Source organism: Tinamus guttatus, unplaced genomic scaffold (assembly GCF_059628265.1).
Source record: "Tinamus guttatus ecotype Peru unplaced genomic scaffold, ASM5962826v1 Tinamus_guttatus_pri_ptg000004l, whole genome shotgun sequence".
Classification (NCBI taxonomy): domain Eukaryota; kingdom Metazoa; phylum Chordata; class Aves; order Tinamiformes; family Tinamidae; genus Tinamus; species Tinamus guttatus.
In genome coordinates, this window is record NW_028288538.1 from 15,358,623 (window position 1) to 15,384,041 (window position 25,419).

Below are 25,419 nucleotides of genomic sequence, written 5' to 3' on the forward strand. Positions count from 1 at the left end.
TGTGAGCTTTTTCAGAGGCAACTCTAATGCTGTGCGCCTGGTGGGGATCCCCTGACAAAAAGAGCTCGCTGCTCCAGCCCATCTCCCTACCTGCTCTGCTGCCCCAGGGCTAGTGGTAACCCTGTCTGTGCACGATGCAAGGCTTGTTCGAGTTGGGCCCATGGTCCCATGGCCACCTCTAAGCCCCTAACGCTCCTGAGCCAACAGAGAGCTCGCGAGGAATGCCCGCACCAACCCTTGTTCCGTGCAGGCAGCTCCTCCCCAGCCTCTTACCACACGTCTCGGAGGTCTCGTCTTCCAAACCCCAGCCCAGGGCTGGGTTTCATGCCAAGGGCCATGCTGAGTCATCTCGAGCTCCAAAACTCATCTTGTCTGCAACTCTAGGGTGAGCCCCAGGCCACGAACTCAGTCACATCCCAAGCAAAGTAGTGCTGAGGGAATATTCCACTGGCAGCTCCCGCATTACTTTGGCAGCCCCATCCCAGTCCCGTTCTTATGCATTTTTCAGCTTTCTCTTCCTTGCAAGCCTGATTCTAACCCTAACTTGATCCCTAAACTAAGATTTATACAACAGCACATACCAAGTCGCCAAGGAGAGCCTGGGAAAGAGTCCTCACTCTACCTTGGTACCGGCATCCAACCACTCCGCTACAGCCTGTCCCAGCTGTCTTGCACTCAGAGCACTCTGCTAAGACTAAGACACTCCTGTTCAGAATCAGGACAGGGGAGTAGACAACTGGCTCAAACAACTGTCAGTCTCATGGAAATACAATTAAGTGATAAACCTACCAAGCTGGGGAACAAGGCAGCAAGCTGCAGCATGGCAGGCAGTTCAGATGCTTGCCACCTATGGTATTTCCCATGTATTTCTTGAGGATGCCCAGAGAAAAAGGCAAGGACAGCGAGCTATTTCTGTGCCAGTGCCAAAACTGCTCAGCAGGCACTGCCTGGGCAGATCTTTGGCAGCAGCATTTCTTGTGAGAATGATTTTCAGAAAAAAAAACCCTTTTGTTTAAACCCCCTTCTTTCCAGGAACAAACTTTTTCTTACAGAAGTCCAAAAAACTTTGTCATATTCCATTTACATATCAAACTTAGAAATAACCAATATTATGAGTAAATGTATGCATACTTCAGAAGCATGAATATTTCATAATCATAACATCCCAAACACTACAGGATGCACATGCTAAAAGGCTAGGCTTACGCACTGAAATCTGAATACTTCAGACACTGTATCTAACCCAACAACCACACTCCTGTAGTAAGCACTTATAGTCCAGGAAATAGTAACTAAACAGCCAGGTATGGGATAAGCCCAGGTAAATAAGAGGGAAAATGGTAATGCTGTTTTTTTTCTGACTAATAAATAACATAATGCTGTTGATCAGCCAATAGCTCAGGAGGCATAACAGTCAGGGTAAACTTAAAATAGGTTCAGCAAATTACTACATTTACATATCCAATAACCAAACACAAAGTATTTCAAATCTAGCTCTGCTCTTGTGAGATTAACTGTGCTTTCCTTAAGATGTGTCATTTTGATGTCTTCAGAGTCTCTAAATACTCAAAGAGATTTTCACTCATATTGTAAAAATACATTGAAGCTGCTTATTCCTCAAAGACCTTCAGTTTCTAGATGCAAAAATATCAAACGCAAAACTGAGAAAAAACCCTGCAAATACTGATTTGATGTCAAAAACATGAAGATCCTGTAATCAGCACAAACTACCTTGCATCAGTACATTGCTCTGGAGAGTAACATGAAATCAAAAGCTCCTCACACAACTAACACTGTGAATGGAAATGATTTGAATTTCAGATACATACTGTTGCTTTTGGAAACAGCACTTGTGCTCCTGGTAGAAGTGGGGCAGAGGGGATGAGAAGATAAAGCAAAGTGAACCACCATGATGCCAGTGTGTGGGTGAGGCCCCCTTCTCCCATGCTGGCAAGAACCTCCAAGACCAAGGCCTATGCACTGGGAATTCTTCTGCAAATGCAGCAAAGACCTATCCACCAGCTGTACTTCTCCTGTGAAAAGTTATGGGTGTCATCTGTGTATGGATTTTTCTGAATACCAACAGAGCTATGACATATTTTAAGCCATTATTTCTGTGTCATTTCCAACTCATCTGTCCATGGATGTTCATCTGCTCATAGTGTTACACTGTGTTCAAGCTATCCCACAACCCAGCAGCAGGCAAGTTTCCCTCGCTAGGCCGCACGCCCAGGGCTAGAGCACTCGCCGGGATCCCCGGCCTCCACACTGCTCCTATGAGTAAAAATTAAAAAATAAATATGATTCAGCCATATACTGCCCTGCAAAGCATGTGTCATGTTCACACAGTCACACAAGACACTAGAATGCTTATGGCAAGAAAACCGCCATTGTCACCAATTCAACAACAACAAATCAGTAAGTCCAGAAACTGTTGATGGATGACAGGGAAAGTTATTTCCTTCTATTAGCATTAACGTTAGGAGTAACAGAAGATCTAGTAACTGTCTGCAGGGGCCGTTTCTCTTCTTATCGTTTTTAAGCTTCTTCAGAAAAATGTGAAAGTCCACAGAAGAGTGATCTAAGAATGATTATAAATGACACCAGACAGTCCATGGCCATTTACCCAAAGACACTCTGTCAGTACTGAAAGCAAGATGATAAATCATTTGATATGCCTACTCAGAAAGATTGCACTTGAGCAGAATTAGAAGTATATTATTTCATCATAAAGCATATTCTATTGCATGGCTGAAGCTGCAGTGGACTTAGGCAAAGTATTCAATACAATTTTTGATTTCCGAAAGAAAATAATTTCTTATGGCTACTGATAGTGTCTTGCTTTACTCAAAATGCTAGCATACAGTGCCAGCAAACTACACCAGATCATGTTTTCTTCCACAGAAGAGGGTAATTTTACGTATTTTGCAATAAATACATCAATATCCCCATATCTTTTAACATTTGGTAAAGCAGTATTCTGCACTTTGCTCCCTGCATTTCAATATAAGATGCCAGGAACAGCTATCGGAAAATTACTAACAAATACAGTAGTCTCTAAAACATGAATATTATATTTTAAATGCACTTAAATACGTGAAATGTATGAACTATACAGATAATTGTTAATATATTGGTAGGGGCCAAGACTTCATCCAGGTGTCAAGTACGCTAAATACGCTAAAATGTGCCCAACAATTTTATTGCCAATACGCTAAAATGTGAAGCACCAACACAGGTGCTTCCCTGCAGTTTCCCCTCATTCTACTTCCATCCGGACTGATTCCTTTGCACACCGAGTGCCTTCTCATGGCTTCTGTGGGAGGATTTCTAAGGTTTTTGAGCTCACCCCTGAATCCTAACACCTACACTAGATGGTCACCCTCTGGAAACAGAAGCTGCCATCAGGCAAACGCTACTGACTGAATATTCGTTTATCACAGCAGTCATTAACTTTTAGCAGCGTGCTGTGTCACACAGCAAAAATGCAATCTTCAAAACACACTGCCACCTGAATAGAGACATGACAAAATGAAGGAAGACAAAAGTAGTTTGTGAGTGGGCACCATGGGGGCCGCAATATTTACCTCACGTTACATCAGCTACTCTGGGGACATCCTGGCAGTTCTATTTAGTACAAAATATATTTAGATAGATACATATACTCATCTATATATACAGAGATGTACACTACATATATTGATAAGAGCAAAGAAGCTGGTAAATGACTTATTTTGTTAAGTTGCTGTCCAAAATACTGTCCATTAGGAAGAATGTTGTGACTCCCCCTCAGAGGGGCTCCTGTGGGCAGGCAGCCTGGCCTGTGTTTTGCAGGCCGCCAGCCGGGGAGGTGCTGTCTTTGCCTCATGAAATTCCATTAGATTTGGCAGCAGTATAAAGTTGGGAATAAGTTCCTCTTTCTCACTTGCCTCTGCAAAAAGCATTTGGCAGCTTGCCCAAATCCCTGAAGCTCCCAACACAGGCTTCCTTAGCATCACCAAAGCGACTGCACCAGTTGATACTACACAGAATACAGCTCAGAGCTGTAAAAGCCGAAGAAACTCATGCTCCCTAGACCCTCAACGGCCCTGCCACCTAGCATGCACAGCACTAGGATCCTTACCGTGTGGGAAAGGGAGAATGGTAAGCAGGGAAACACTTGGTCTTACCATGTCACCTCCCCAGGTATCCATCATTCCTCATCCACTGCCACGCATCTCTGGTTTGAGGCCACTTCCTCTCTCCCTGAGCCCAAATGAGGGCAGTCTGACACACCTCGGTCACCATTTTCCCTTGGAGAAGCGCTGGGCAGCCCTAGTCCCACGGCAGACCACTTCCACGCTCCCTGGTGAACGCACTGGGTTTCCGGGTGAGGAGCAGAGCCGCCGCGCAGCACTGCTACCTAGGCTGCCAGCTCCTGCCAGCCCCGGCGAATGAAAAGACCCCCCAGGAAAACCTGCAAGAGGGAAGGGATAGAGGATCTGGGAAAATGGAAAGGTTCACCACTGCTAGCAGAAGGACCCGGAGTCATTGCAGAACACTTGGCAAATCAGGAGTTCTCAGTCTCCATGTTGCTTTGCTGCAAACATCTGGGAAATCCAGAGACAGTAACAATAGTTACAAAGCACTTTCTTTTCTGTTTTACTAGCTGGCTCACACACAAAAAAAAAGAAAAATACTGTGTTGCTACTTTAAACACTCCAGGTATGCAGATCTACACTATAGAGTCCAAAGAACTGTTGCTACCCAAAAGAGCAACAACTTAGTTTCACATGATTTCCTTTTTTTTACTGCAGCTTATTTGTTTGAATTTTTAATTAGGAAATTATTTTAAAATCTTTTTTTGCAAAGACTTAATTAAAGTCTTAATTGCAAAGTTAAGTACAGAGAAGCTGCTCAGACAACCTTAATTCAGCCCCTTGTGGCTACGCGCTAGAATATAAAGAAACAAGAGAGGGAACTGCAGAAATCACTTCAACTGCATTTCCATTCCAAAACTTTGATTTCAGTAGATGTAACATTAGTGACAACAAAGTAAAACAACGATCAAATAAGTTGCCTTTTCTCAAATGAACTGCAAGTGTACTGCTCTGTGTCCACAACCACCTCATGTACTTTGCTAGGGCTGCTTAAATTAGACCCACAGCTTCAGAAGCATCCCTGCTGGCCTACCCGGGGCCGAGGCAGGGGCGAGGAGCGGCACGTCCTCAGAACTGGTGTGCAGGGTCAGGCTGCTGCAGCACCCGTAGCCCCTAGGGGAGGAAGAGCCTTTATCTCCCTCTCTCTTTCTACCACAAGGAAGAACATCACTCAAGAATAAAGTTACTGCATGTGCACTGAAATATCACAGAAGGGGAGAAAAAAAAAAAAAAAAAAAAAGGAAAAAAGAAAAAACCAAACAGGAGACAAATATCAATGCACAGCCTCTTAGCTTCAAAATGATTTTGGGTCAGCCTGGTATTAAGCATCACCTAACTTACCTTTGTAACTCCAAGGAGCACTGAGAGGTTAAGCAGGACACCGCAAAACAATTGTACACTTACTGTACAGTGAATGTAAACAAATACTAAGTGATCATGTTCCCTGTGTATTCTTATATAAGCCTTATAGATACCTCTTGTATAACCTTACAAGCATGAGAATATCTACCTCATAAAGGAGGTGTTTAGATACATGAGGAATTTAATTCCTGTCTTACCCTCTGTTACACTAAATCCCTAGATACCCAGCAGTGTATGTGTTCCTCCATAACCAAGGATCCATCATCTCCCTCACCTCATTTTCCAGTTGATGCCCATCACCCCCTGGCACAACCTCCATCCCCTCCCAGAACTCCAGTCCTGAAGAAACTCCAAACAGCAGAGCAGTAAGGTCTTGGTGAAGAACATCTACCAAAGCGTTAGCCCTAAGCACAAAATGTCATGATCCCAGTACGGGCTTCCTGAGCCTTCCTTCCCTTTATGGCAAACTGCTGAAATCCAAGCTCAGCAAGGTCACTGAAGCTATTTGTCCAGCTCCTGGAAGGGAGTCATTGATGCACTAACTGTTCCGCAGTGCTAGATCGAAATCTGTGCCTGCACCCCTGTGACTGGGAGATTCAGACCCCCACAATGTGTGAAAGCCCTCCAGAGTCCACCCTTAAGCAGAACTCTAAATTGGAATTTTAACCAGCTTCTCTTCCACCTGTTTTCTGTTTGCACTGAAATTCCTCCTCTCAACCGCAGGCAGTGAATCTTCCTTTAGAACATGGCAATATTTATTGACTGTATTCCTTGTTCACATCTGTCAGATGTGGGAAGTCACCACTGCTTTACAAGACGATCAGTTTTAAGTAATGCCATTCATCACAAAATGGAATAGTGTGAGCAACATTTCCTCAACTGCAATGAATTATATAAGGGTCAGCAAGTCGGAGTCGCGGTTGACAACACAAACATTGGCCTCAGGTAGCAAACCCATCTTTCCAGCTGTTCTCATCCATATGGGTTCAATGAACTGCAGAGAGTACAGGCCTTTGCTTATTGAGAGTATCTGCTGTAACTATTTCATCTTACCAGCATCATAAAGCAGCTCTGAGTAAGGTGAATGCTATTCATCTCAAGCTCATCCTGGTAGCCAACTGCTGACAGAGGGGAAAAGGGAGATGGCGAAGCAGCAGACAGATGTGATCAGCAAATGCAGGTCCTCCTGCAAATCCAAATCCAAAGAGGAAAACGGCAAGACGGTGAAGCGATTCACCTGTGGTTCACAAGCAGCTGGGCTCACCAACAGTGCACTCTGCCTGACAAGCGATTTTCAGGACTCCTTAGCGCGCCTCCTCACCAGCATAATGCCCTTTTAATGGACATGCTGTCAAGCAGATTTGTTTGGCAGCAGCACAATTACCCTTTTTTTTTTTTTTGGTCTGAAACAGAAGATTTTGTTTACATGCATGGTTTTGTGAGTAAAACTGCTCTGTGAATAAACACAGGGATTTTACCAGAAGTCCAGGAAGTCACTTGTATATGGTACACAAAGGGCTTTAGCTCTCTGCCTTCAGAGTTACTCCAGGATTCTGTCAGATTTTATTTCTAGTAATGGGTCCTGTGATAAATTATTTTTTTTCTAGAAGGCATCGTTATACCTTTCCTACAGCAGATGCTCTCAATAAGCAAAAGCCTTTTGGGTTTTGTTTTCCTCCTCACTCCCATTAGCATCATCAGACTCTCAGTAGAGTTTTCCATTTAAAATACTGATTGTGGAAATAATTGATCAAGAGGGTCTGAAGCTCTTATTTAATTGATAGCTGCTAATTATGAAAGTATTATAGCTCTAGCTCAACCGAAAAAATAAAGGAGACTGTGCTTTCTCAAGAATAGAGGCAAAGTAACCTCAATTTTCTTATCTTAATAGTATAACTACATCATTTCTAAGTTAAGCACTCCTAACAAAAGGAGTATTCAATAGAAATATCAAAGCATAAATGCCACTTACTAACACAGCAATCATTTTTAAGTAACACTATCGACCCAATCTGCTTACCCCACTAGCTGTAATATTACAGACGACACACTCAAAGAAAAGGATCTTTCAGGGACAGAAATGCTCCTTCTAATTCAAGGATGAACTACATAATCAAGCCAAAAATACCATTCCATCTAGTTACATGTCTTTCAGAAACATAAGCTGTCTCATTATTGCACAAAATACATAATTCTCCCAAAACATGTAGATAATGTACTGTTGGACTGTAGCACTGAAATGATGAAATTAAAGGTTGACTTCATGACTACAGATATATAATATTTAATTCTCTAAGATGTTTCCGAGGATGAATTAAATTATGTAAATATATGTTAACAATAATTCATAATATTTTAATAAAATCTTTTTATTTCTCTTTGCTTCTCAGAAGTGCAGTCCCAGGTGTCCTTAGGGTGGTGTCTGTTTTGTTTTTACACTTTAAGGACACACAAGGTTATACACTTGATAAGAAAGAAAGCACAACTATTGATATTTAATGCAGATAATGATGCCAGGTCTCCTTTGTCTGGTACCATCCCCAGTTTTTGCTGGGAGCACTGTTCATCAACAAAGTGACTTAGTATCAAGAAGGGAATTCACATTTTTCAAAATTTCTGCCAGCTAGCTCTTCTAGGAAGAGGGAAAAAAAAAGAGAGAGATTTTGATATTTTTCTCTAGTGGAGGATTAGATAGTGAAGGTGTTTTACTGTTGTCGAATTTTGCATTAGAAAATGGAATCAAATCATTCTACCAAAAACTCATGCCTAAAGTGAACTTACTCACTGAAACTGCATCCCCAGAGACAGCTTTATCCACATGTTCCTCCTGCTTCCCCCAGCTGCAGAAGTTCATCAAGCTTAAGGTGACCCTATAGTCAGAGAGAGGAAAAAAAAAAAAAGAAAGAAAGAAAGAAAGAAACACGGTATTTCTGCGGCAAAGTTTTGCAGCACTGTTTTGTAGCAGTTTTTATGCAAAGAAATGCATTTTCACTGCTGGCAATTTCAAGAGTGGCAGTATTTAGGTGGGCATAAGCAAGAAGCAGTTCTATTTCCTGGAATGAAAAAAAAAAAAAAAGTTCCCACAACAAAACAACTTGGATGAGTTTGCATGTAACAGGACACTTCTTCACTAACTTGGATCTTGAACAGAGCAGCTGCCTAGCTGGAGCACCTAGGCTGATCCCAGTGCAGAACCTGCACTGACACTGGTTTAATAGCGTCAAAAACCACAGCACAGGTTCACACCGCAACACTGGACTCTGGATTTTGTTTCATTTTTGTATTTTTCCTGCATGCAGGCTCACTCCCTGCTACACCGCACAGAACAGATAGCTCACTTTACTCTGGTACCCAGAGCAGTGTCTTGAAAAAAAAATCTGTTTCTAAATGCACAATCCACTTCACCTGCAAGTTCAATCTCATTTTTTTCCCTGTACTGGGTGCCATAAAAGCAGATCTTTTCCTAGCTACACAAAACCTAGGTACAAGATATGATCCTGAATTATACAGGGACAGTCACTGATCCTACAGGGCACCGAACACCCTCCAAACCTCACTAAAACTGTAAACGCAGATGGCTGTAAAACCTTCGCAAGGGTCTGAAGGTTTCATTGCCTCAGCCATGCAGGATTGGCTCCAACAGGGAAACAATTATGCTTTCCTCTTGTTCTCACAATATTTGGACCACTGGATACATGGCTGTTTTAGAAGAAGTGACTTTTCCTTAACATAAGCTCCTACAATGTGACCAATATTATTTTCTACCAGTGTTGATACCTGGGCAAGAATGAGCTTTGGCAACATGCTGAGTACAGAAATATCACACAAACAGAACACATCATTTATGCTCATGTGATTCTTTTCAATGATACCAGCTAGTCTAATTTATTGCCTCTCCCTAAAAACCTGCCCAGGTCCTCATATAATCACAGCTACAACCTAGCTGATATATGATTTTACTTGTTTTTTATTATTTTTCCCTTGGTGCAGAAAAGCCAAACACCTGAACAATGTGGAAATGACATTTGGGAACAGAGCTCTGTTTAGAACAACAATTACCATACATGCTTTCATCTGCAGGATTAAGTCTAAGCCCATGCTTGCAAGTCATTTAACAGATGAACTGATTAAGCACAAGTCAAAGTGCTTTAATGACATGGGGCTCACATAAGCACTCATGTTTTGTGAAGATCCATATACATCTTTCTGTCTATCCCTCTCCACATCTAGTTTAGATTCTCTCTTGTGCAGAGGGATGATCTGCATGTGGCAGACCGACAAATGCCATGACAAATACCACTCACACGATGGGTATATAAAGGCAGTGAATCTGTCCAGAGAGCGAAGTGGGGGGGACCTCTTCCAGAATGCATGGGACTTAACTCCACTTTGTATTCTCAGAGCTCAGTGCAGATGTGATGGAGTTACCGCACTGATGCTCATCAAAACAACCTAGCTATTTTCTCTGTACTCCAAAGTACCACTAGACATGGTCTGCATGCTTGGTTTCATTAAGAAAGGGCTTGGAGATGGGCTTAAACAGCTTTATGCTACTTTAAATCCCTTGACTTTTCAGGGCTATCTTACCATCTACCAAACACAGTTGTGATGCCACCTTTGGGACACGCAAGGCCCAGGCAGGAGCAAGCCCTGGTGGCTGCGCGTGCCACAGGAAGCGGCATGGCAGGTGCAGCACTGAGGTGACACAACTTTTCCTGTGTCAGGAGACCCAGATGCTAACGCAGGCAATGCTCAGGGGCAGACTGCAGCATCCTCAGCTGCAGAACTGACATTCTGGCCTGCAGAGCCAGCCCAGCAGCCACATGAAGCCCTGCAAGGCACAACCCTGAGAACTGGCCCCAACATGAGTGCTTTCACACCCACAAATGAACGTGAGCGGGACTCTGAACCTGACAACAAAGGAAACACCCTCCGTGAGCAGAGGTCACTAATATCAAACCACACATGATCAGTACCATTAATTTTAGCATTATTAAATGTTACCACAGTTAAGGTTCCTTCTTCTTCCTCTGTTTACTCACTGCTTCTCTGTCTTGCAAGAGGTTCTCACAGAAAAGCACTTTTCACTCTAACAAGGTCTCTCTTTGGAACAGCATCTTTAAATTATTTAAATACTTATCGTGTAAACAATGCAGTATTTTTAGCAATAAGGTTAAAAAAAAAAATCACATCACTTTCCAAACAAATCCCAAAGGAAATACTGAATTATACAATCTGCTTTATTTTTAATTGATATCAAGGACTGCTCAAGGAAATCTGTGCATTACAAGAGTATGATTAAAAACAAACTGTTAGGTATCTAACTCTGTGGTAAAAGAAATACCTACAAAATGCCTGCCTGCTATATACACAGAAGTGCTTTTGCCATAGACTGAACATGATGGGGGAAAAAAAAATATATATTGCTTAAAAATGACCTTACATGCATAATATTCCTCTGTGTTTCAGAAAGAAATAAAAAGATACAAAGAAAGAAATATAAACCCCCTTAAAAAGGCCAGGAGCCATCTGCATTGACACTGGAGTTACTAGGGTAAAACCAGGCAACACGCAGCTGCAGCACATCCCATGCCAGGAGCTGAATGTGACCTCCTAGGATCTCTGGCATCCTGCAGCGTGGCCTCCTCGGAAGCAGGGACAACGTAGGAGGGTCACCACCACCTATCAGCCCAGCAAATGTAAGACTCACATGGTAAGGAAAAGAGGACGACGCAGAATAACGTGCCTACGTGAAGACAGCCTTACGGAAGGCTTGTGCTCGCGTTACAGCAGCAGCCCTCCCACAGCGCAGCCCGCACGGCTTCCAGGGCCAGGTCCCGCCGGGAGGAATCGCGGCGCCTGCCTCCCGCTCGCTCCCCACAGCGCCGCCCGCCTGCTCCCGCACATCTACGCACACGTGGAACTCCCTTGGGGCCCAGTGAGGCCTCTGGGGAAAGCTGAGTGATGAACAGTCGTTTGCCCTCTCTTCGCAGAAGCTTCTCCTACCTGGCAGCCTAGGACGTCACCACCGTCACACAGTTCTGACAGGGGAGTGCAGATACACCTGAAGAGACAGACAAAAAGTGTTTTACCAACTTTATGACTATAATCATAAAAATCACACAGGGTTTATTTGTGTAAAAGGGAGCAGCTACCATTCTCAGAGGCAGTCGTTTCACTGCCTCTCTGTGCAGGCATACGTTCACTTCAGAGGTGGCTGATTTAGAGCATTTTCCTGTGATTGCAGTGTTGGTAAAAGCCTTAGCCATAGTTTTTATGAAGCTATTAAGTTTTAGTCATTTGTGGGTTTTGCAGTATATGAATACTATAGATGTCACCTTAATTAAAAGGTCTTGTCATCTTGTGCAATTAAAAAGAGAAAATGTACTCTCCTATGAATGGCCAGGAACAAATTGAGCAAGCCACATTATACACACTAAGTACACAGCAATTTTGTGCCTCTTCCTGTATCACATATATTCTCAAGCATTTTAATACTTTCTAATAATCCTGTTAGAATGTTTTATGTATAACTGACTTGTAAAATACTACTGCCATGACAATTCTGACCATTAATGACAACGAAGTTAAAGTTCTACTCTTCAAATACACACAAACTTACATATACTGAATGCAAAAGGCAAACTGTGCTACCTCTCAGGATTTTCACATACAAACTCCTCTTGAAAATGTCTCTTAAAAAAATATGTTTTGCATAAAAAAATTATCTCATGTATAGGAAGACAGTCGGTTCCCACACAAAGAGAATACACAGTAAGATAAATATTACAAAATCAGACTTTAATAGCTACAAATCTACTGAATTAATACCACATGCATATGAAGTATACCATAAATATGGCACTCACAGTCTACCTGTAAAAATGTACCTGGGCAGCTAGCTATGAGGAAACCCAGCAGATGAGCACATGGCCCTCTGTGTCAACAACCACACTGACCTTCATGACTTCAGCTCTTTCTTTCAATCTTGAATCCAGATCAAGGTCTTTCCCGGTAACGAGGCACTAATTGATAAACTGCCTCCAGGTTTGTGCCCGGAGAAGAACCGCCTTCAGAATCCACTAGTTTTGACCATGAGAAAAGGATCCCCTACATTCACCTGTCAGTTCTGCCTGCAATTCTCAGGAGTATGTTACTAACAGGACACCATAAAAACGACACATTTAGTCTCCTGGGCCAGCTGGACTGAAACATCCAGTTCACACTTCCTGTCAGTGCAGCACAACAGCCCAATCACAGCAGCTGAAAATTTCTTGGTGAAGCAGGAGGGTATAAGACTATGTGTTGTCTTCAATAGGGAGACCTGAACACAGCTTGGACCTTTAGGCATTACTGCAATGTATCATGTGGTAACTGAGCCTTATCAGCATTTGCTGAACAGTACTGCACCTATAAAATTTATGGTAATTTTTAATAGACAGTCCTGTAGGTTTGAGCAGCACAGCTATTGACCCTGGGTGATAAACAAACTGATTGAGCACTTCCTCACTCAAAAGCCATGTGCAGTCCGTGGATGAGGGAGATCATTATCTTTCATCCAACGACTCCATTCCACAAACACCAACAGAACTAGAAGCTTCTGCCTTTGGCCTGTTTTTTGCCTGGTAGTTCTCTGTCTTTATTAGAGAACCATTCATGAAGGTGCTAGGTTAAGTTACACCAAGAATGTCGGCAAAAGGAATTCATCATCTCTGAACATCTATCTGGTCAGAGACTCTCAGGTGAAAATGACTTTGAGTAAAGGCACAAAGCTGACACTATTATGGAAAATACTCCTTCCTTCTGCCTTGCAGCTAAATATAGAATCCTGTTTGGGGAGCTGACACCTACCACCATCACTACAAATAACAGTGCAGTTAAAGATAGCATATGCAATCATAACAATACCCCAAGGGTTGAAAAGTCTACCAGCAGCAGAACAGATAACGCTTTCAATCTCTTTGCCTTCCCTTGCTGCTTTGACCCACCCAGGAGTTCTCAACACAGCTGCTCAAGCTTCTGGAAAGCTCTTCACAACCTGCACAGAGGAACCTGGCATGCTGCCTTGTCCCCAAAGTGCCCAGTGCCCCCGTACAGAAGGAAACTCCAAAGCTGCTCCTTGAAAGGAGCTTTTCCTCTTACATCCATGCCAGCAGCCACCTTAGGGGCCTCAAGCACCCCAAGCGCCTGTTTTCTGGCTGCTGTGAGCCTGCAGCATCTCCTTTGAAGTACTGCAGCCTTTGGGGAGCATCCTGGGGCACTTCTGAGCTGCACAGACAAGCAACAACTGCTGCAGCTTAGACAAGCATATGCTCCAGAGGAAGAGGCGCATTCCAGACGAGGGAAGGGCAGAGCAAAGTCATTGGTGCAGAAGAAGAAAAGAGAAAGGAAAAGGCTTTGGAAGGAACTTGAGAAATATTATAGATATAGAGGGATTCAAAGGAAAAATAAAAATAAAAAATCCTGTTGGCTATGATAAGATAAACTGTCCAAATGTGCCCTAATTAAAGAACCTGAAAAGCCACTGATCAGGTAGAATAAATCAGTATTATGAGGCACAGGTCCAAGACCAAAGGTCTCACTTGGATAGGAGCCCAGTAGCCAGCGAGCCGCAGGAGAAATGCTAGAAACAGCAGGTCACCGTGCATGCGCAAGGAAGCCTGCATCGCTGCGCGTGCCGGCTCTGAGGGCGTGTGCGGCACGGCGCGCTCCCTGCACAGGCTGCAAGCCACGCTGCACGTGTGCACTGCCCCAGCAGCCCCGGTGCTAGGGACGGCTTTGGACAGGAGGATGGTGACGTGACTGGCCCCCGGAGTGCAGAACAGGATCATTATTTGCATATAAATGCATATCACAGGCAACCTCTTGCAAACTCGTCAGCATTCCCCTCTCTCTAAGGGGATCTAGCTCTAGCAGATGAGCAGTGCCCTACCACTACTCAGGGATTCCTAACAAGATGACTACCAGTCTCATTCTCATGGGCTTTCCTCACCAAGGGCACAGAATGCTGCCACCAGCCCTTCTGTTCCAAAGTTAAAGCCAAAAGTTGAGATAATACCCTCTTCCCACCCCCAAATTTACCCCCTGTATGATGCAGTCTATTGATTCACTTGGAAACACACAACAGTCTTCAGTGAAGAAGAGAACAATTTACCTCTCGTTCACTACTGGCAGGACAAGCGGTTGTCTCTCACACAGGCAGCCAGCAGTCACAATATATGTAGGAATTGGTTCAACACCCACTGGCAACACACAGACACATGGATATGTCATTCTTAGAAGCTGCAAACCACCCAAGGACAGGACTGAGGCAGGAAGGATGAATATACATGAAGAGACTTTGCTGAAAAGCATGGTACACACTGGGGAGGCTAAGCAGCATTTTACAACAGTCTCCTAGTAGAGCTCCTATTCATTAAATGAAGAATAATTCACAGGAAGTGGCTTCACGGTGGATCAACCACACAGGAGAGGAGGGAAATGATAATTTTGAGAAAGATATGCCCAAACACCACATTCCACATTACCAATTCCGAATAGGTAAATGCTATTTCTCCCCAACCCTCCGGTTGAGCTGTAGCATCTGTCTTGTCTAAGCAGCGTAAGTATCACTTAGGTACTAACTATGCCACCTTCTGTACATTTCTGGGTAAATGTATATTGTTACATTGCTATATGATACAACTAGAAACATAGTTGGGTTTACAAAGAAACTGCCGACTACACCTGGGGCTCACTGACCATCATCATTAATCTGTGCAACTCACTGCTGTTAGAAAAACTGAAATGTTCTTTAGCAACATTAAATTATAACGTAGAAAGGACAATTACAGCTTCACTTAATATTTTACTATTAACACTGAAACTTGTCAGTTTTCTAGCATTCAGCCACATAACTTCCCTCTTTAAAGAAAGCAGCAGAGAGAAGAAGTGGGCAGGAAACCATGTGGCTCAAAACCTAGAGACTGGTACCCCACACTGCACCGTGCGTTCTAATTACCGCTCTAAGTTACTGACTCTGTGTATGATCCTTTCCTCAGAAACAATGACAAGTTCAGTTCATTCCTTTCTGCAGTATGCTGCCTCTTTTTGAACTTGAGCTGCTGAGAGAGTTTATGAACAGAGCTGCTGTTTTATTTACTCTCAATTAATCATGCTCAACCGTAAACAAAGTGTCTGTTTTAGTTCTGCTGACAATTATCCACTTGTCAACATCTCCCTCAAGTACCTTCAGCATCTGGCAACAGCACAAAACGGCTACATCAAAATGAACATTTTGTCTCAATAAAAAGATAGGCGTGTGGCAGGTTTTCATCCGTTTTCTAGCCCATCAGCAGTCAAGCTATATTGTAACTAATGCAGCCAGCCCACTTTGTATGGAGCATTTATTTACAAAGGGGGGAGGATCTTGAATTTCAAAGCCAAATTTTGTTTACTTTAGTAAGGCAGAACTAATGGGAGATGCTGGGAAAGTGCTGAAGACCCCAGAGGAGCCCCCTGTGCCTTCCTCAGAGACGGAGGAGGGCCTTGGGAGGGTCCTGGCTGGGGCAGGAGGCAGAGGCCTGCTGTGTGCCTTGCCCCATGGGGAGGCTTCCTGGGCCTTGCAGAAGTCACCTTGCCACAAATTGGGAGTAGGAAGTGTTTCTGCATCTTGTGATGCTCAATACATCCTAACATAAATGCAAGTCACTTGCCGGTCCTTTCCCAAACATTCCACTACAACATGAAAGTCTTTCCACTCCTTTTTCCACAGCTGTGGTTTTCTTCAGTGCCCAGAGCTCCCTTGCTGGTTTGGATTCTCCCATTTAAACCTTTAAAATATAATTACTCCAATTTGCTCAAAAGCCTTCCTGCACTTTAGCACAACCAGCCAGCCTCACGCCTGAACTGCCAAATCGAACGAGAGCTCCCAGTAGCACAGCAGCCTGCTGGGTGCTGGCTGGTGAAACGGGACCCTCCCTCCCCGGGCAGGTGAGGAGGGCACCGCCAGCCCTTCGGCAGCTCCAGGCCACCCTGAGCGCAGGCGAGGAAGCCGCCTTGGGCTGGGCTTTGGTCAGAGCACCTCCGCACTCGGAAGGGGCAATGACAGCACACACCCAGGGTCGTGTTACCTCAGGTTTTCAATCTCCATTGACACTCAAACTTGATCTCACCAAGTAAAAAGCAAAACGTCCAAGTTCCCGGGAAGCTGGCCCACCCCTGGCGTTCTGCCTAACAACTGTATTTTCTTCCTCCCGTGGAAAGCACAGCACGTTTGGGGATGCTTTTTTTTTTTTTTTTTTTTTTCCTCCCAGAAAGCAGCCCAAAGGAAGCCGGTAGGGCCAAGGCAGAGGGAGCCCGGCCCCACAGTGGGGCACCCCGGGCTGTACCGGGCAGCGGGCAGCGGCTCGACAGGGAGGAGGGGGCACACAGCTGCCGGCCGCGGGCTGTTCACCCTGACAAAAGCCAATCAACTTGGAGCGCTCTAATTGATTTTAATGAACTCACGCTTCCGGGGTCTCAGCGCGTTAATTAGTGCCCGGAGCCGGTGACGGGCCGAGGGCGCCCGGGCGTGGCTCCCCGCCTCTGCCTCCGCACCCGCGCAGTGCGGCCCGGCCCGGCCCAAGCAGGGCCACCTGCCCGCCGCCCCTTTAACCTCATCTGCGCACAATTAATTGAGATATCTTTTATACTTGATGTGTTGTAAAATTAATGCCTAATTTATGTAATTAGTCAATTAACTGTAATTCTAGCATATGGCTCCAAATGCCCGGAAGGTATTCTTGTTTCCCAGGTACTTATTTTGATGTCATGAAATGCAGCTAATTAATTTTACATGCATATTAATTTCGGATCTATTTAGCAGCTCCCTTTGTGAAGGCAGATTTAATATTTGTCTTTCTAACCTTTTTGGGCAAATTCCACGCTCAGTATTGAAACGAAGGTGACTTTTAAAACACATTCCCAGTGCCTTCCCCTTCCTCGGCGGAGCCTCTCCTGACACCAGGTCGAACCCTCCTGTGTGAAGACGCACAAGGGCTGATTATCCACAGCTTCCCGCACATCTGTAACTGTCGCAGGATATGGCTATTGAATTTAAATCTGATTAATATTTAATATTAAACATTTCTGAGGGAATTTTTGTTTGTTTTTTGCAAAGCACAATATCCCACGGACATTTTTTAAATAGCTGCTCCTAATACAATGCTCCTTGGAAAAAATAAAGAGAATCCAAATATTGCCTAATTAGAAAATGGGTGTAATCCTGCGAACCTGCTCGCTGCCTTCCACTCCGCGCACTTCTCCTGCTCGTGCTGAGAAAGGGAAGCAGCTTCCGCGGGGAAGTGGCCGCCGCGAAACGTGCGCGGTTCCTGCTCTGCCTCCTTCCCAAACGCATCAAGACTGTCCAGAAACCCAGGAAGGAGGAGATCACTCCTCTTCTTCCGGCACACCGCGCAGAGACTAAGGGGTTAATTGTATCATGAGCTTCCCCATTCCCGAGACGTGGAGGAGAGTTAAAAAAAAAAAAAACACGAAAGCCGTAGCATATACTAGAAATTCCCAGCTAGAGCCTTTCTCCCTTAGCTGCAGCCGCACTAATTGCAATATTATAGTTATCTCTAGGGTTGCAGGAAATAAAAATGTATCTAGTTCACGGCTGCAAAACACAGTGCGCGCAGTGTGCGGATGCGGGCGGAGCGCGGGCGGCGGCTTGCGGAGCTCTCTACGCAAGTGTTGTGGCGTCATAAAACTTTTATCCCTCTTTCTGGATAAATTAATGAGCAATTTAATTAATAAAATCAGAGTGTAGTGTAAGTGCTATGATAATGAAGTTAAATGAGCGCGTAGTAAAATATTCACTAATCCAGCACATTGGCAAATGCCCCCTTAATTCTGTTTAGCACTAAAAGGGTTTCGAGCACCATAATGAGATTCCTCTGTCTGCTAATTAATTGACACTCTTCTGAATATTCATATGTGCTAGCACCAATACGTTCCTAATTGCACAGCGGAATGGATCTCAAAGGAAAGTAAATCGCCATAGACTTAATTAAAATAATGTATGCCAGATCCAGCGCGCTGGAGATGAGACATTTTCCATCAAGCGGGATAAGAAAGTGGCACCTGGTTTGTAGCGAAAAATGAGGAGAAAATCTTTATCCCTCCCTAGGTGAAGTCAGGAGGGGCCGCAAGCGCCGACAGTCAGCCCCAGCACCTGGCAGCGAGCGAAGGCCTCGCCTCCCGGTGGCGGTACCGGCTGTGCGGAGCGGGGCGGCCCCTGCGCGCTCCGCGGCGCCGGCTCCGCGCGCAGGCGGGAGAGCTGGTCAGGGATGCCCTCTACAGAGGCGAGCGGGGACAGCGGCTGCCTCGGCGTGCCGCGGGAGACGGAGGGAAGCACTGCGTTACGAAACTTTTCCTGCGGGAAACGGCACGCCTCGAAGCCCGGTTTCTGGAGGCTCGTGCCTTACCCCTCCACATCAGTGCACGGAGCCAACACCTGACATTCCCGTTTCATTCCGGCTTTCCCTGCAAACCGAGTGTGGGCCCTCTCTGTCAGCCCGGGAGAGGAAAGGGAAAAATGGTTCCTTGCAAAGGACAGCTTTAAAAAAATCACCACAGGTTAGAAACTGAAAAGAGTTTATCTGAAGACATACAAATGCATATTTATTATACACATGTAGGCATTAACAATGTAAATTACACCGCCAGCACTTGCTGGTTGTTTATTCATTAGATCTTTAGAAAATCTACATTGCCTGCAGATAGCGGGATGATAATGTGAAATACACAAGCCGTTTACCCAGGCAGCCCCGCGCAGCCCCGCGCGGCGCCGGCGACAGGTGGGCGGGCCGGGCCCCGCGCCCGCGGAGGGCGGCGGGTGCCTCCCTAGCGCCCGCTCCGCGCTCCGCCACCGCGCCCGCCACGTGCAAGGGCCGCAGCCGCTCAGGAGGCTGCCGGCGCCTCAGGTTTGCAGGTGGTGGCCGGGAGAGCGAGCGCAGAAGGAAACACTTTCCGCGCAAAGAAATGACAAGAAAAGGTTTCCAGCCATCTCCGAGAGCTCACAAAACTCTGCACTCGGGATGTCTTTCATTCCCATGCAAAAGCTTTCCTCGCCAAAGGAAAGAGAAAAAAAAAAAAAGCACTCTATCAAATACTACTTTCCTCTTTAGCTGATTAAATGCTGTACGACCACAGTTATCGCTCAGTAATAAAGGCAGAGGAAAAAAAATAAGGAAAGAAACCGCTGCGGGGAAATCTTGTCTAAAGTTAGATCCAAAGCACCTCTTCCAGGAATGAAATATTAAAGAAGGTTAATACGTTTCTCGCTGCCAAGTGGCGGATGGATGGGAGGCAGGAGCGCGGCTCCCGGTGCGAGGGGGCAGCCGCGGAGCCGCAGGTCGCGCGGCCGGGCGTGGGGCCGGGGCGCGGAGCCGATCGGGGGGCCCAGCCGGGCCAGGCGGCGGCCCCGTCCCCCGCGGCGGGCGGCCCGGCCTCCCCTGTGGGCGCGTTGTGGGTGGCGGCGCGGAGGGGCAGCGCGCTCGGTCACACAGCCTAGCCCCGCCGCCGCACGGCCTTAAAGCGAGAAGTTAAAGACCTGCTGGAAAACGTGCCCCCGGGCAGCAGGGAAATCGGCGCTTCCGAAGTTCAGACCCCAATTAAATGCCAGCTCCTTAACAGCTTCACACAATGGGGGAAATGTTTCCCCTAACGTTTGCGTTAGTCCGAGTTCCTCTAGCGGCTTCTACCTCGGGTTTTAAAGAGGGGCAGTAAGAATAGCGTGCACGACAGTACTCCTGTGGGTGCAGCCTCCACATCAGCAACTACCATAGAAACCACCTCAAAATGTCGGGGTTACTAATAACTTTGAAGTCTTTTGAAGGTGCTTTTGCTCGGCATCTCAGAGCCGCAATTCGGGGAAGAGCTGCAGTCCCTGTGTGTTTTGCATCACCTTTCTGCACAGGGGGAAAAAAAAAAGGGAACCTTCCCCTTAGGGGCTTTTTTCTTTCTTGTTTTGTGCCAAACAGCAAGACAAGAACAGAACAGGGAAGAAAGCACCAGTGAGATGAGCATGGCTTCGACAAAACCTGACGATTAATATATATATAATTATCAAGCAAAATGAGTTTTCTTTTCTTTTTCTCCTTTTTAATAAGGTAAAAAGAAGGGGAAAAAAAAGAAAATCAAGTTTGCTCCACCCAGCTATTAACCAAAACACAATACCTTTTTCTGGGTGGTACCGCACAGAAGTTGATTCAGTTTTGACAATGTTGTTTAGCTATCATTTGCTATTTTGAATGAATGGGAGCAATCCCCCTTTTTACAACAGTTGTTTCCTATTATGGAGAGGTGCAGCAGTTGAGGGCAGACATGTGAAAGTGGCTGTTTGATTCCCTTTTTCATCCCCCTGACCCTGCCTTTGTCCCTCCTCACCCTGGGAATGTCACGCCTCACTACTTCACTTTGAGATGCTCTAGAAAGTGGCTTTGTTATTCCCTTTTAGACATACACGAAATTGTTCTCATTCCCCCTGCTGTAAAAGATACTTCAAATTGGGACTCGGTTCACAAGTGCAATGCAATTTGGCTTAGCTCAACCTTTGTTCTGCTTGTACAAATGACCAAACAGTGCACACATTATACAGTTGATCTACTGCTCCCTTTACACCAGAGTTAGGGGCTGGGAGAAAAGCAAGTTAATCCCTTCAATACTAAGGTGGCATTTTCAATATTTCCTATAATGTGAAAAAGAGGAGAGAGGGTGGCTTGAAACGCGACTTTTTATTTAAAAGAGAACATTAAAAAGAGAAAGTTTGCAAGGCCTCACCTGATACTTCTCTAAATAAATACATAAACAAACAAATAAATAAACGAATCAACAATGCCCAGAAGTTCCGAGACATGCTCGGGAAGGCAAGGACTTTCCTGAAGAGCCCGGCTTTTAGCACAGTAACCTGGAGCTCGAGGGGGACCCGCAACAGAACGGGGCTCAGGGGCCCCTCGGGGACAGGCGATGACACGCGGAAGTGGCGGGGGGCGCGGAGGTTGCGCACCCGCAGTGGGCGGTTTGCATCTAGCCCCGACGGCAGGTGGAGCGCGTAGGGCAAAGCGGCTGTGCCGGGACCCCGGCAGGCAGGGACGGATGAGCATTCTCCAGCCCCGGGGAAGCCAGAGCCGAGGGCAGGGAGAGCCAGGCCCGAAGCCAGGCGTGGAAAGGGCCCGTCGGCCCCACTGCCTATGGTCGAAGGAAGATGCCCTGGGGCCGGGTCAGCCCTGCGCGCGCCGCAACCGAGCAAGGTCCCGGTCTGCTGGCGGTGCCCGAAGTCCCGTCGGCGAAGGCGGGCAGGGCGCGGAGCCTCCGGGCAGTGGCGGGACGGGGGTCGCAGCCGGGCCGAACCCGCCCCGCAGGCACAAAGGGCCCCGCACAGCCAGGGAACAGGGTTTGGGGAACAGGTCTCGCTGCGCGCTGACAGGCAGGGCGAGTTTGTTTAGTGCTCAGCGCGAAAGGAACAAAATCCCTTTGAAAGGCGCTAAGCACTTTCACGCCAAAGTGGCAGATTTGGGAAAGAATGTGCGGCGGGACAAAGGCGGCCGCGCTGCGGCGCGGTTCCCAGCGCGGCGCTCCGCACCCGCGTCCAGCAGCAGCGCGGCGCCCGGCGCGCCCTGCTCCCCGCCGGCCCCCGGGGAAACGGAACCGCTACAATAAATACATAAATTAATAAATAAAACCAGAGAGCTAGACTCAGACGAAACGCGGCCGCAAGCGGCAGCCCGGAGTTGGCTTTGCAAAACGGGGGAAGCTCGCTCACAGCCCGGCATTGTGTTGCGCAGCCTAGGAAACCCTAAGAAGCTGGTACTTTCCTCCTCCCTTCTCTTTTCTCCCAACTGGTTTGTAAATATTAACAAGGCTGTGCGAGCTATTCTTCGGCACCGTGCGGATTTTTTTTTTTTTTTATCCCTGGAAAACTTCTTGGCTTCCCCCTCTCCCCCCAGCCCCTCTCGCACTCCTCCCCTCTGCAAAGGAGCACACCTGCCTCCAGCCACAATGATTCAAAATCAATATTGTATTTGTCACTTTTCTGTCTCCTCTTCCTCTCTCAACAGCCCCGCTTGCCACTGAAGCGAATTGTGGATTTATGGAGGAAAATTAGCATAAATTATTACCAAATCTGTAAACGTGTGTGGTCCTGCTTGTGGGAAAGGGAGCTATTGCAAACCTTCCATGCAGAAAGGTGGTTCGCGCCGGGCTCCACGGAGGGACTGAATGGCTATCGCACGAAATAGATTTCCATTCCGTTTGCACACTGGTATAATTGACTTATGTGTATTTTATACAGTTTTCCCAATACTTCCACTGAGCTTCTTATTTGAATTAGGCTTCAGAAAAACGTCTATTTGTTGTGGTTTTCTGCACAATGGATTTGGATTCACTTTGCAAGCACTCGTTCTCGCCCCCTCTCCTCCTCCCTAATGTTGCCTTTCGAAGTAAAAGGCAAAAGCTAAAAGTTACCCTTAAACCCTCCTCTGCCCAGCTCTACCAGGTGTTGTGTGTCATCTCTACGACAAGGTGAAACTTCGAGTCCGAGTGGTGGGGTGCTCCGCGGGCCCGAGCCCCCCCTGCACACATTCTCTGCACGGGGGAATCGGCCGCTTTCAACACCCCTCACTGGCACTTGCGGCACCAAATGACAACGGAAGTCGCTTTTTCTTTAACTTTACAGCCTACAGGCTCCCGTTTGCGCCAGCGTTAAGTGTTTTTCTTTCATTCTTTCTTCGAAAGTAAAAGGTACTAGTAAAAGAAAGAATAAAAGAATTTGTCAGCCTATGGCTTTTATTTACGCCCCGTGCTGCTCTTGAGCTCTCGTTTCCACAAGGATCCCAGGAATGAACCGGGCTGGAAGACAAATTCCGATCGGGGGGAAAAAGAAGTATATATCGGGAGGTGTCCCCTTAAACCTACTTATTTGGGGGGTCCCAATGCGAAGCCAGCAGCCTCCTGCCCGCTTACCTAGGGAACACGGGAGGAATCCGTGCAGTGTCCTTAACTAAACTCCAAAGGAGCCGGGCAGCGGCTCCCTGCCCTCTGTCTTACACGCAGAAGAGGGATCCTCCTGTCCTGCCCTGCCCGGCTCCCTAGCAGCTCAGCGGCCCCGGCAGCGCCAGCCTCGGAGCCGGGTCCCGCTCTGCGCGGGGGATACGCAACGGGTCTCCGTTACCTCCCCGGCTCTTGCTAAACGCCACTGCGGCCGGCTAGGGACCAAGGGCAGCCGCAGTGGAACGAGGGCGACCCCCGTTAGCAGCCACACGCCGGGTCTAGGTGCGGGGGTAAAGGCGCTTTCCAGCTGCGGCGGGAGTCCAGAGAGCCCCGTTCAATGGGAAGTGTCCCCCCGCGCGGCCACTAATCCGCACGCAGAGCCACCTCTGCCAGCCAGCCCGGGCGGGCGCTCCCTCCCCCACGCCGCCTATTTTTGCTGAATTAAGAAGGTGACATTATTCTTTTCTTCAAGTACTTCTGTTAATATTGAAAAACGTGCGCTTGCATTTCAAGCGGGCGCGTTCAGCCCCAGCAGCCATTTCAATATTAATGAAATTGTTTAATCTCCTAAATTCATCGTGTTTAAGTTACGTTTTGGTGAGTTATTGACCAGCTCCGAAAATACTGTTAATGGAGTGGTTGTGCATTCACAAATGATTTTTTTTTTCAGGGCTTGCCGTTGCTGAGACAATCCTTTATTCTGGCTCTAGGGCGGCAGGATGCACTCGGGAATATCCATCGCACCAACGTGCCCCACTCGCCTGGGGACCGGGCACCGCGGGGCCCGAGGCTGCTTCCCCCGGCCGCCTGGCAGCGAGGCGCTTGGCGGAGCGGCGGCTCCAGGATCGCGCCGTGGCGCCGGGGAAGGACGCAGAGCAGAGAACGGGGTCACTCGAGCGCCAGACACCCCGGCTGCCCCTGTGGGAGCGGAGCCGCAGCGGGCAGGAGCCCGCGCGAGGCCCGCGCCCGACGGCTCTAAGGCGGCTTCCGCGCTTTAGCCCTCCCTGGGCTCCAGGAGGTGCTCCGAGGCGCAGGTCGAGCGCAGGGAGGGCAGGAAGCTCTGTCCGGGGGTGGGACGGAGTAGCCTGTGCGGGCGAGGCAGGGGCTCGGCTGCAGATGGCCAAGAGAAAGTCTCTCCTTACGGGGAAAAGGACTCGCCTTAAGTTAGCCAACAATACAAATCAGGTAACAATGTAGAACAAACAGAATACCAGAGCCGGGCAATTTCCATGTCAAACACCCCCCTGCTCGAGAGCTCCTTTGGTACGTGTGAATTGCAGCTCAGGCTTCCTGCGCGGCGCGCAGCGAGGTTAGCGCGGACCTTCCCCCGCAGCCGCCACTGGCTCCCAGCGCGCCGCGATCCCGCTCGCGGAGCCTCTGCACCCCTCGCCTTGTCTTCAAATGGAAATGATTCCTATTGGCCCAAGGTGTCCATGTAAATAGGTGTAAATGAAACCAGATTATGCCTTTCTCTGCAGCCCCCTCCTCCCGCTCCCCTCCCCCTCCTCCCAAGGCGATTGTCATATGATAGCGAAGAAGTGGCACATTAATGAAGCGCCTCTACAGGGGTCTTTTCTGCTCATGTCACCACATAAAACTATCAGATGGTTAGAGGAAGGACATGGAGGCAACTACTTAGCTCATCTCAGCTGCAGAGAAGCAATCAAGCCCCCGCTACAGCCCGGCCGCCGGGGGTGTAAAAGAAGCTGATTCAGCCCGCGGAGCCGAGGGAGGGGTGTGCGGGAGGACTCCCCAAACCGAGCCAGGCGCTGCCTCCTCGGGAGTAAACGGAGCAGTGGCCGCGCAGGGAGCGAGCGAGGCGCCGCGGGACCGCGTCGGGAAAAAGCCCCGAATCCCAGCTCCGTCCCGGATGCAGACTGACAACTTCCAGCAACTTTAAGGTGAG

At 47.2% G+C, this 25,419-nt stretch overlaps 1 long non-coding RNA gene across 1 annotated transcript in view; it reads right to left on the reverse strand.

Annotated features, from left to right (window-relative positions):
- LOC148596399 (uncharacterized) overlaps window positions 1–25,419 on the reverse strand; it is a 384,302-nt gene that overhangs the window by 257,053 nt on the left and 101,830 nt on the right. The gene's annotated exons all lie outside the window — the stretch shown is intronic.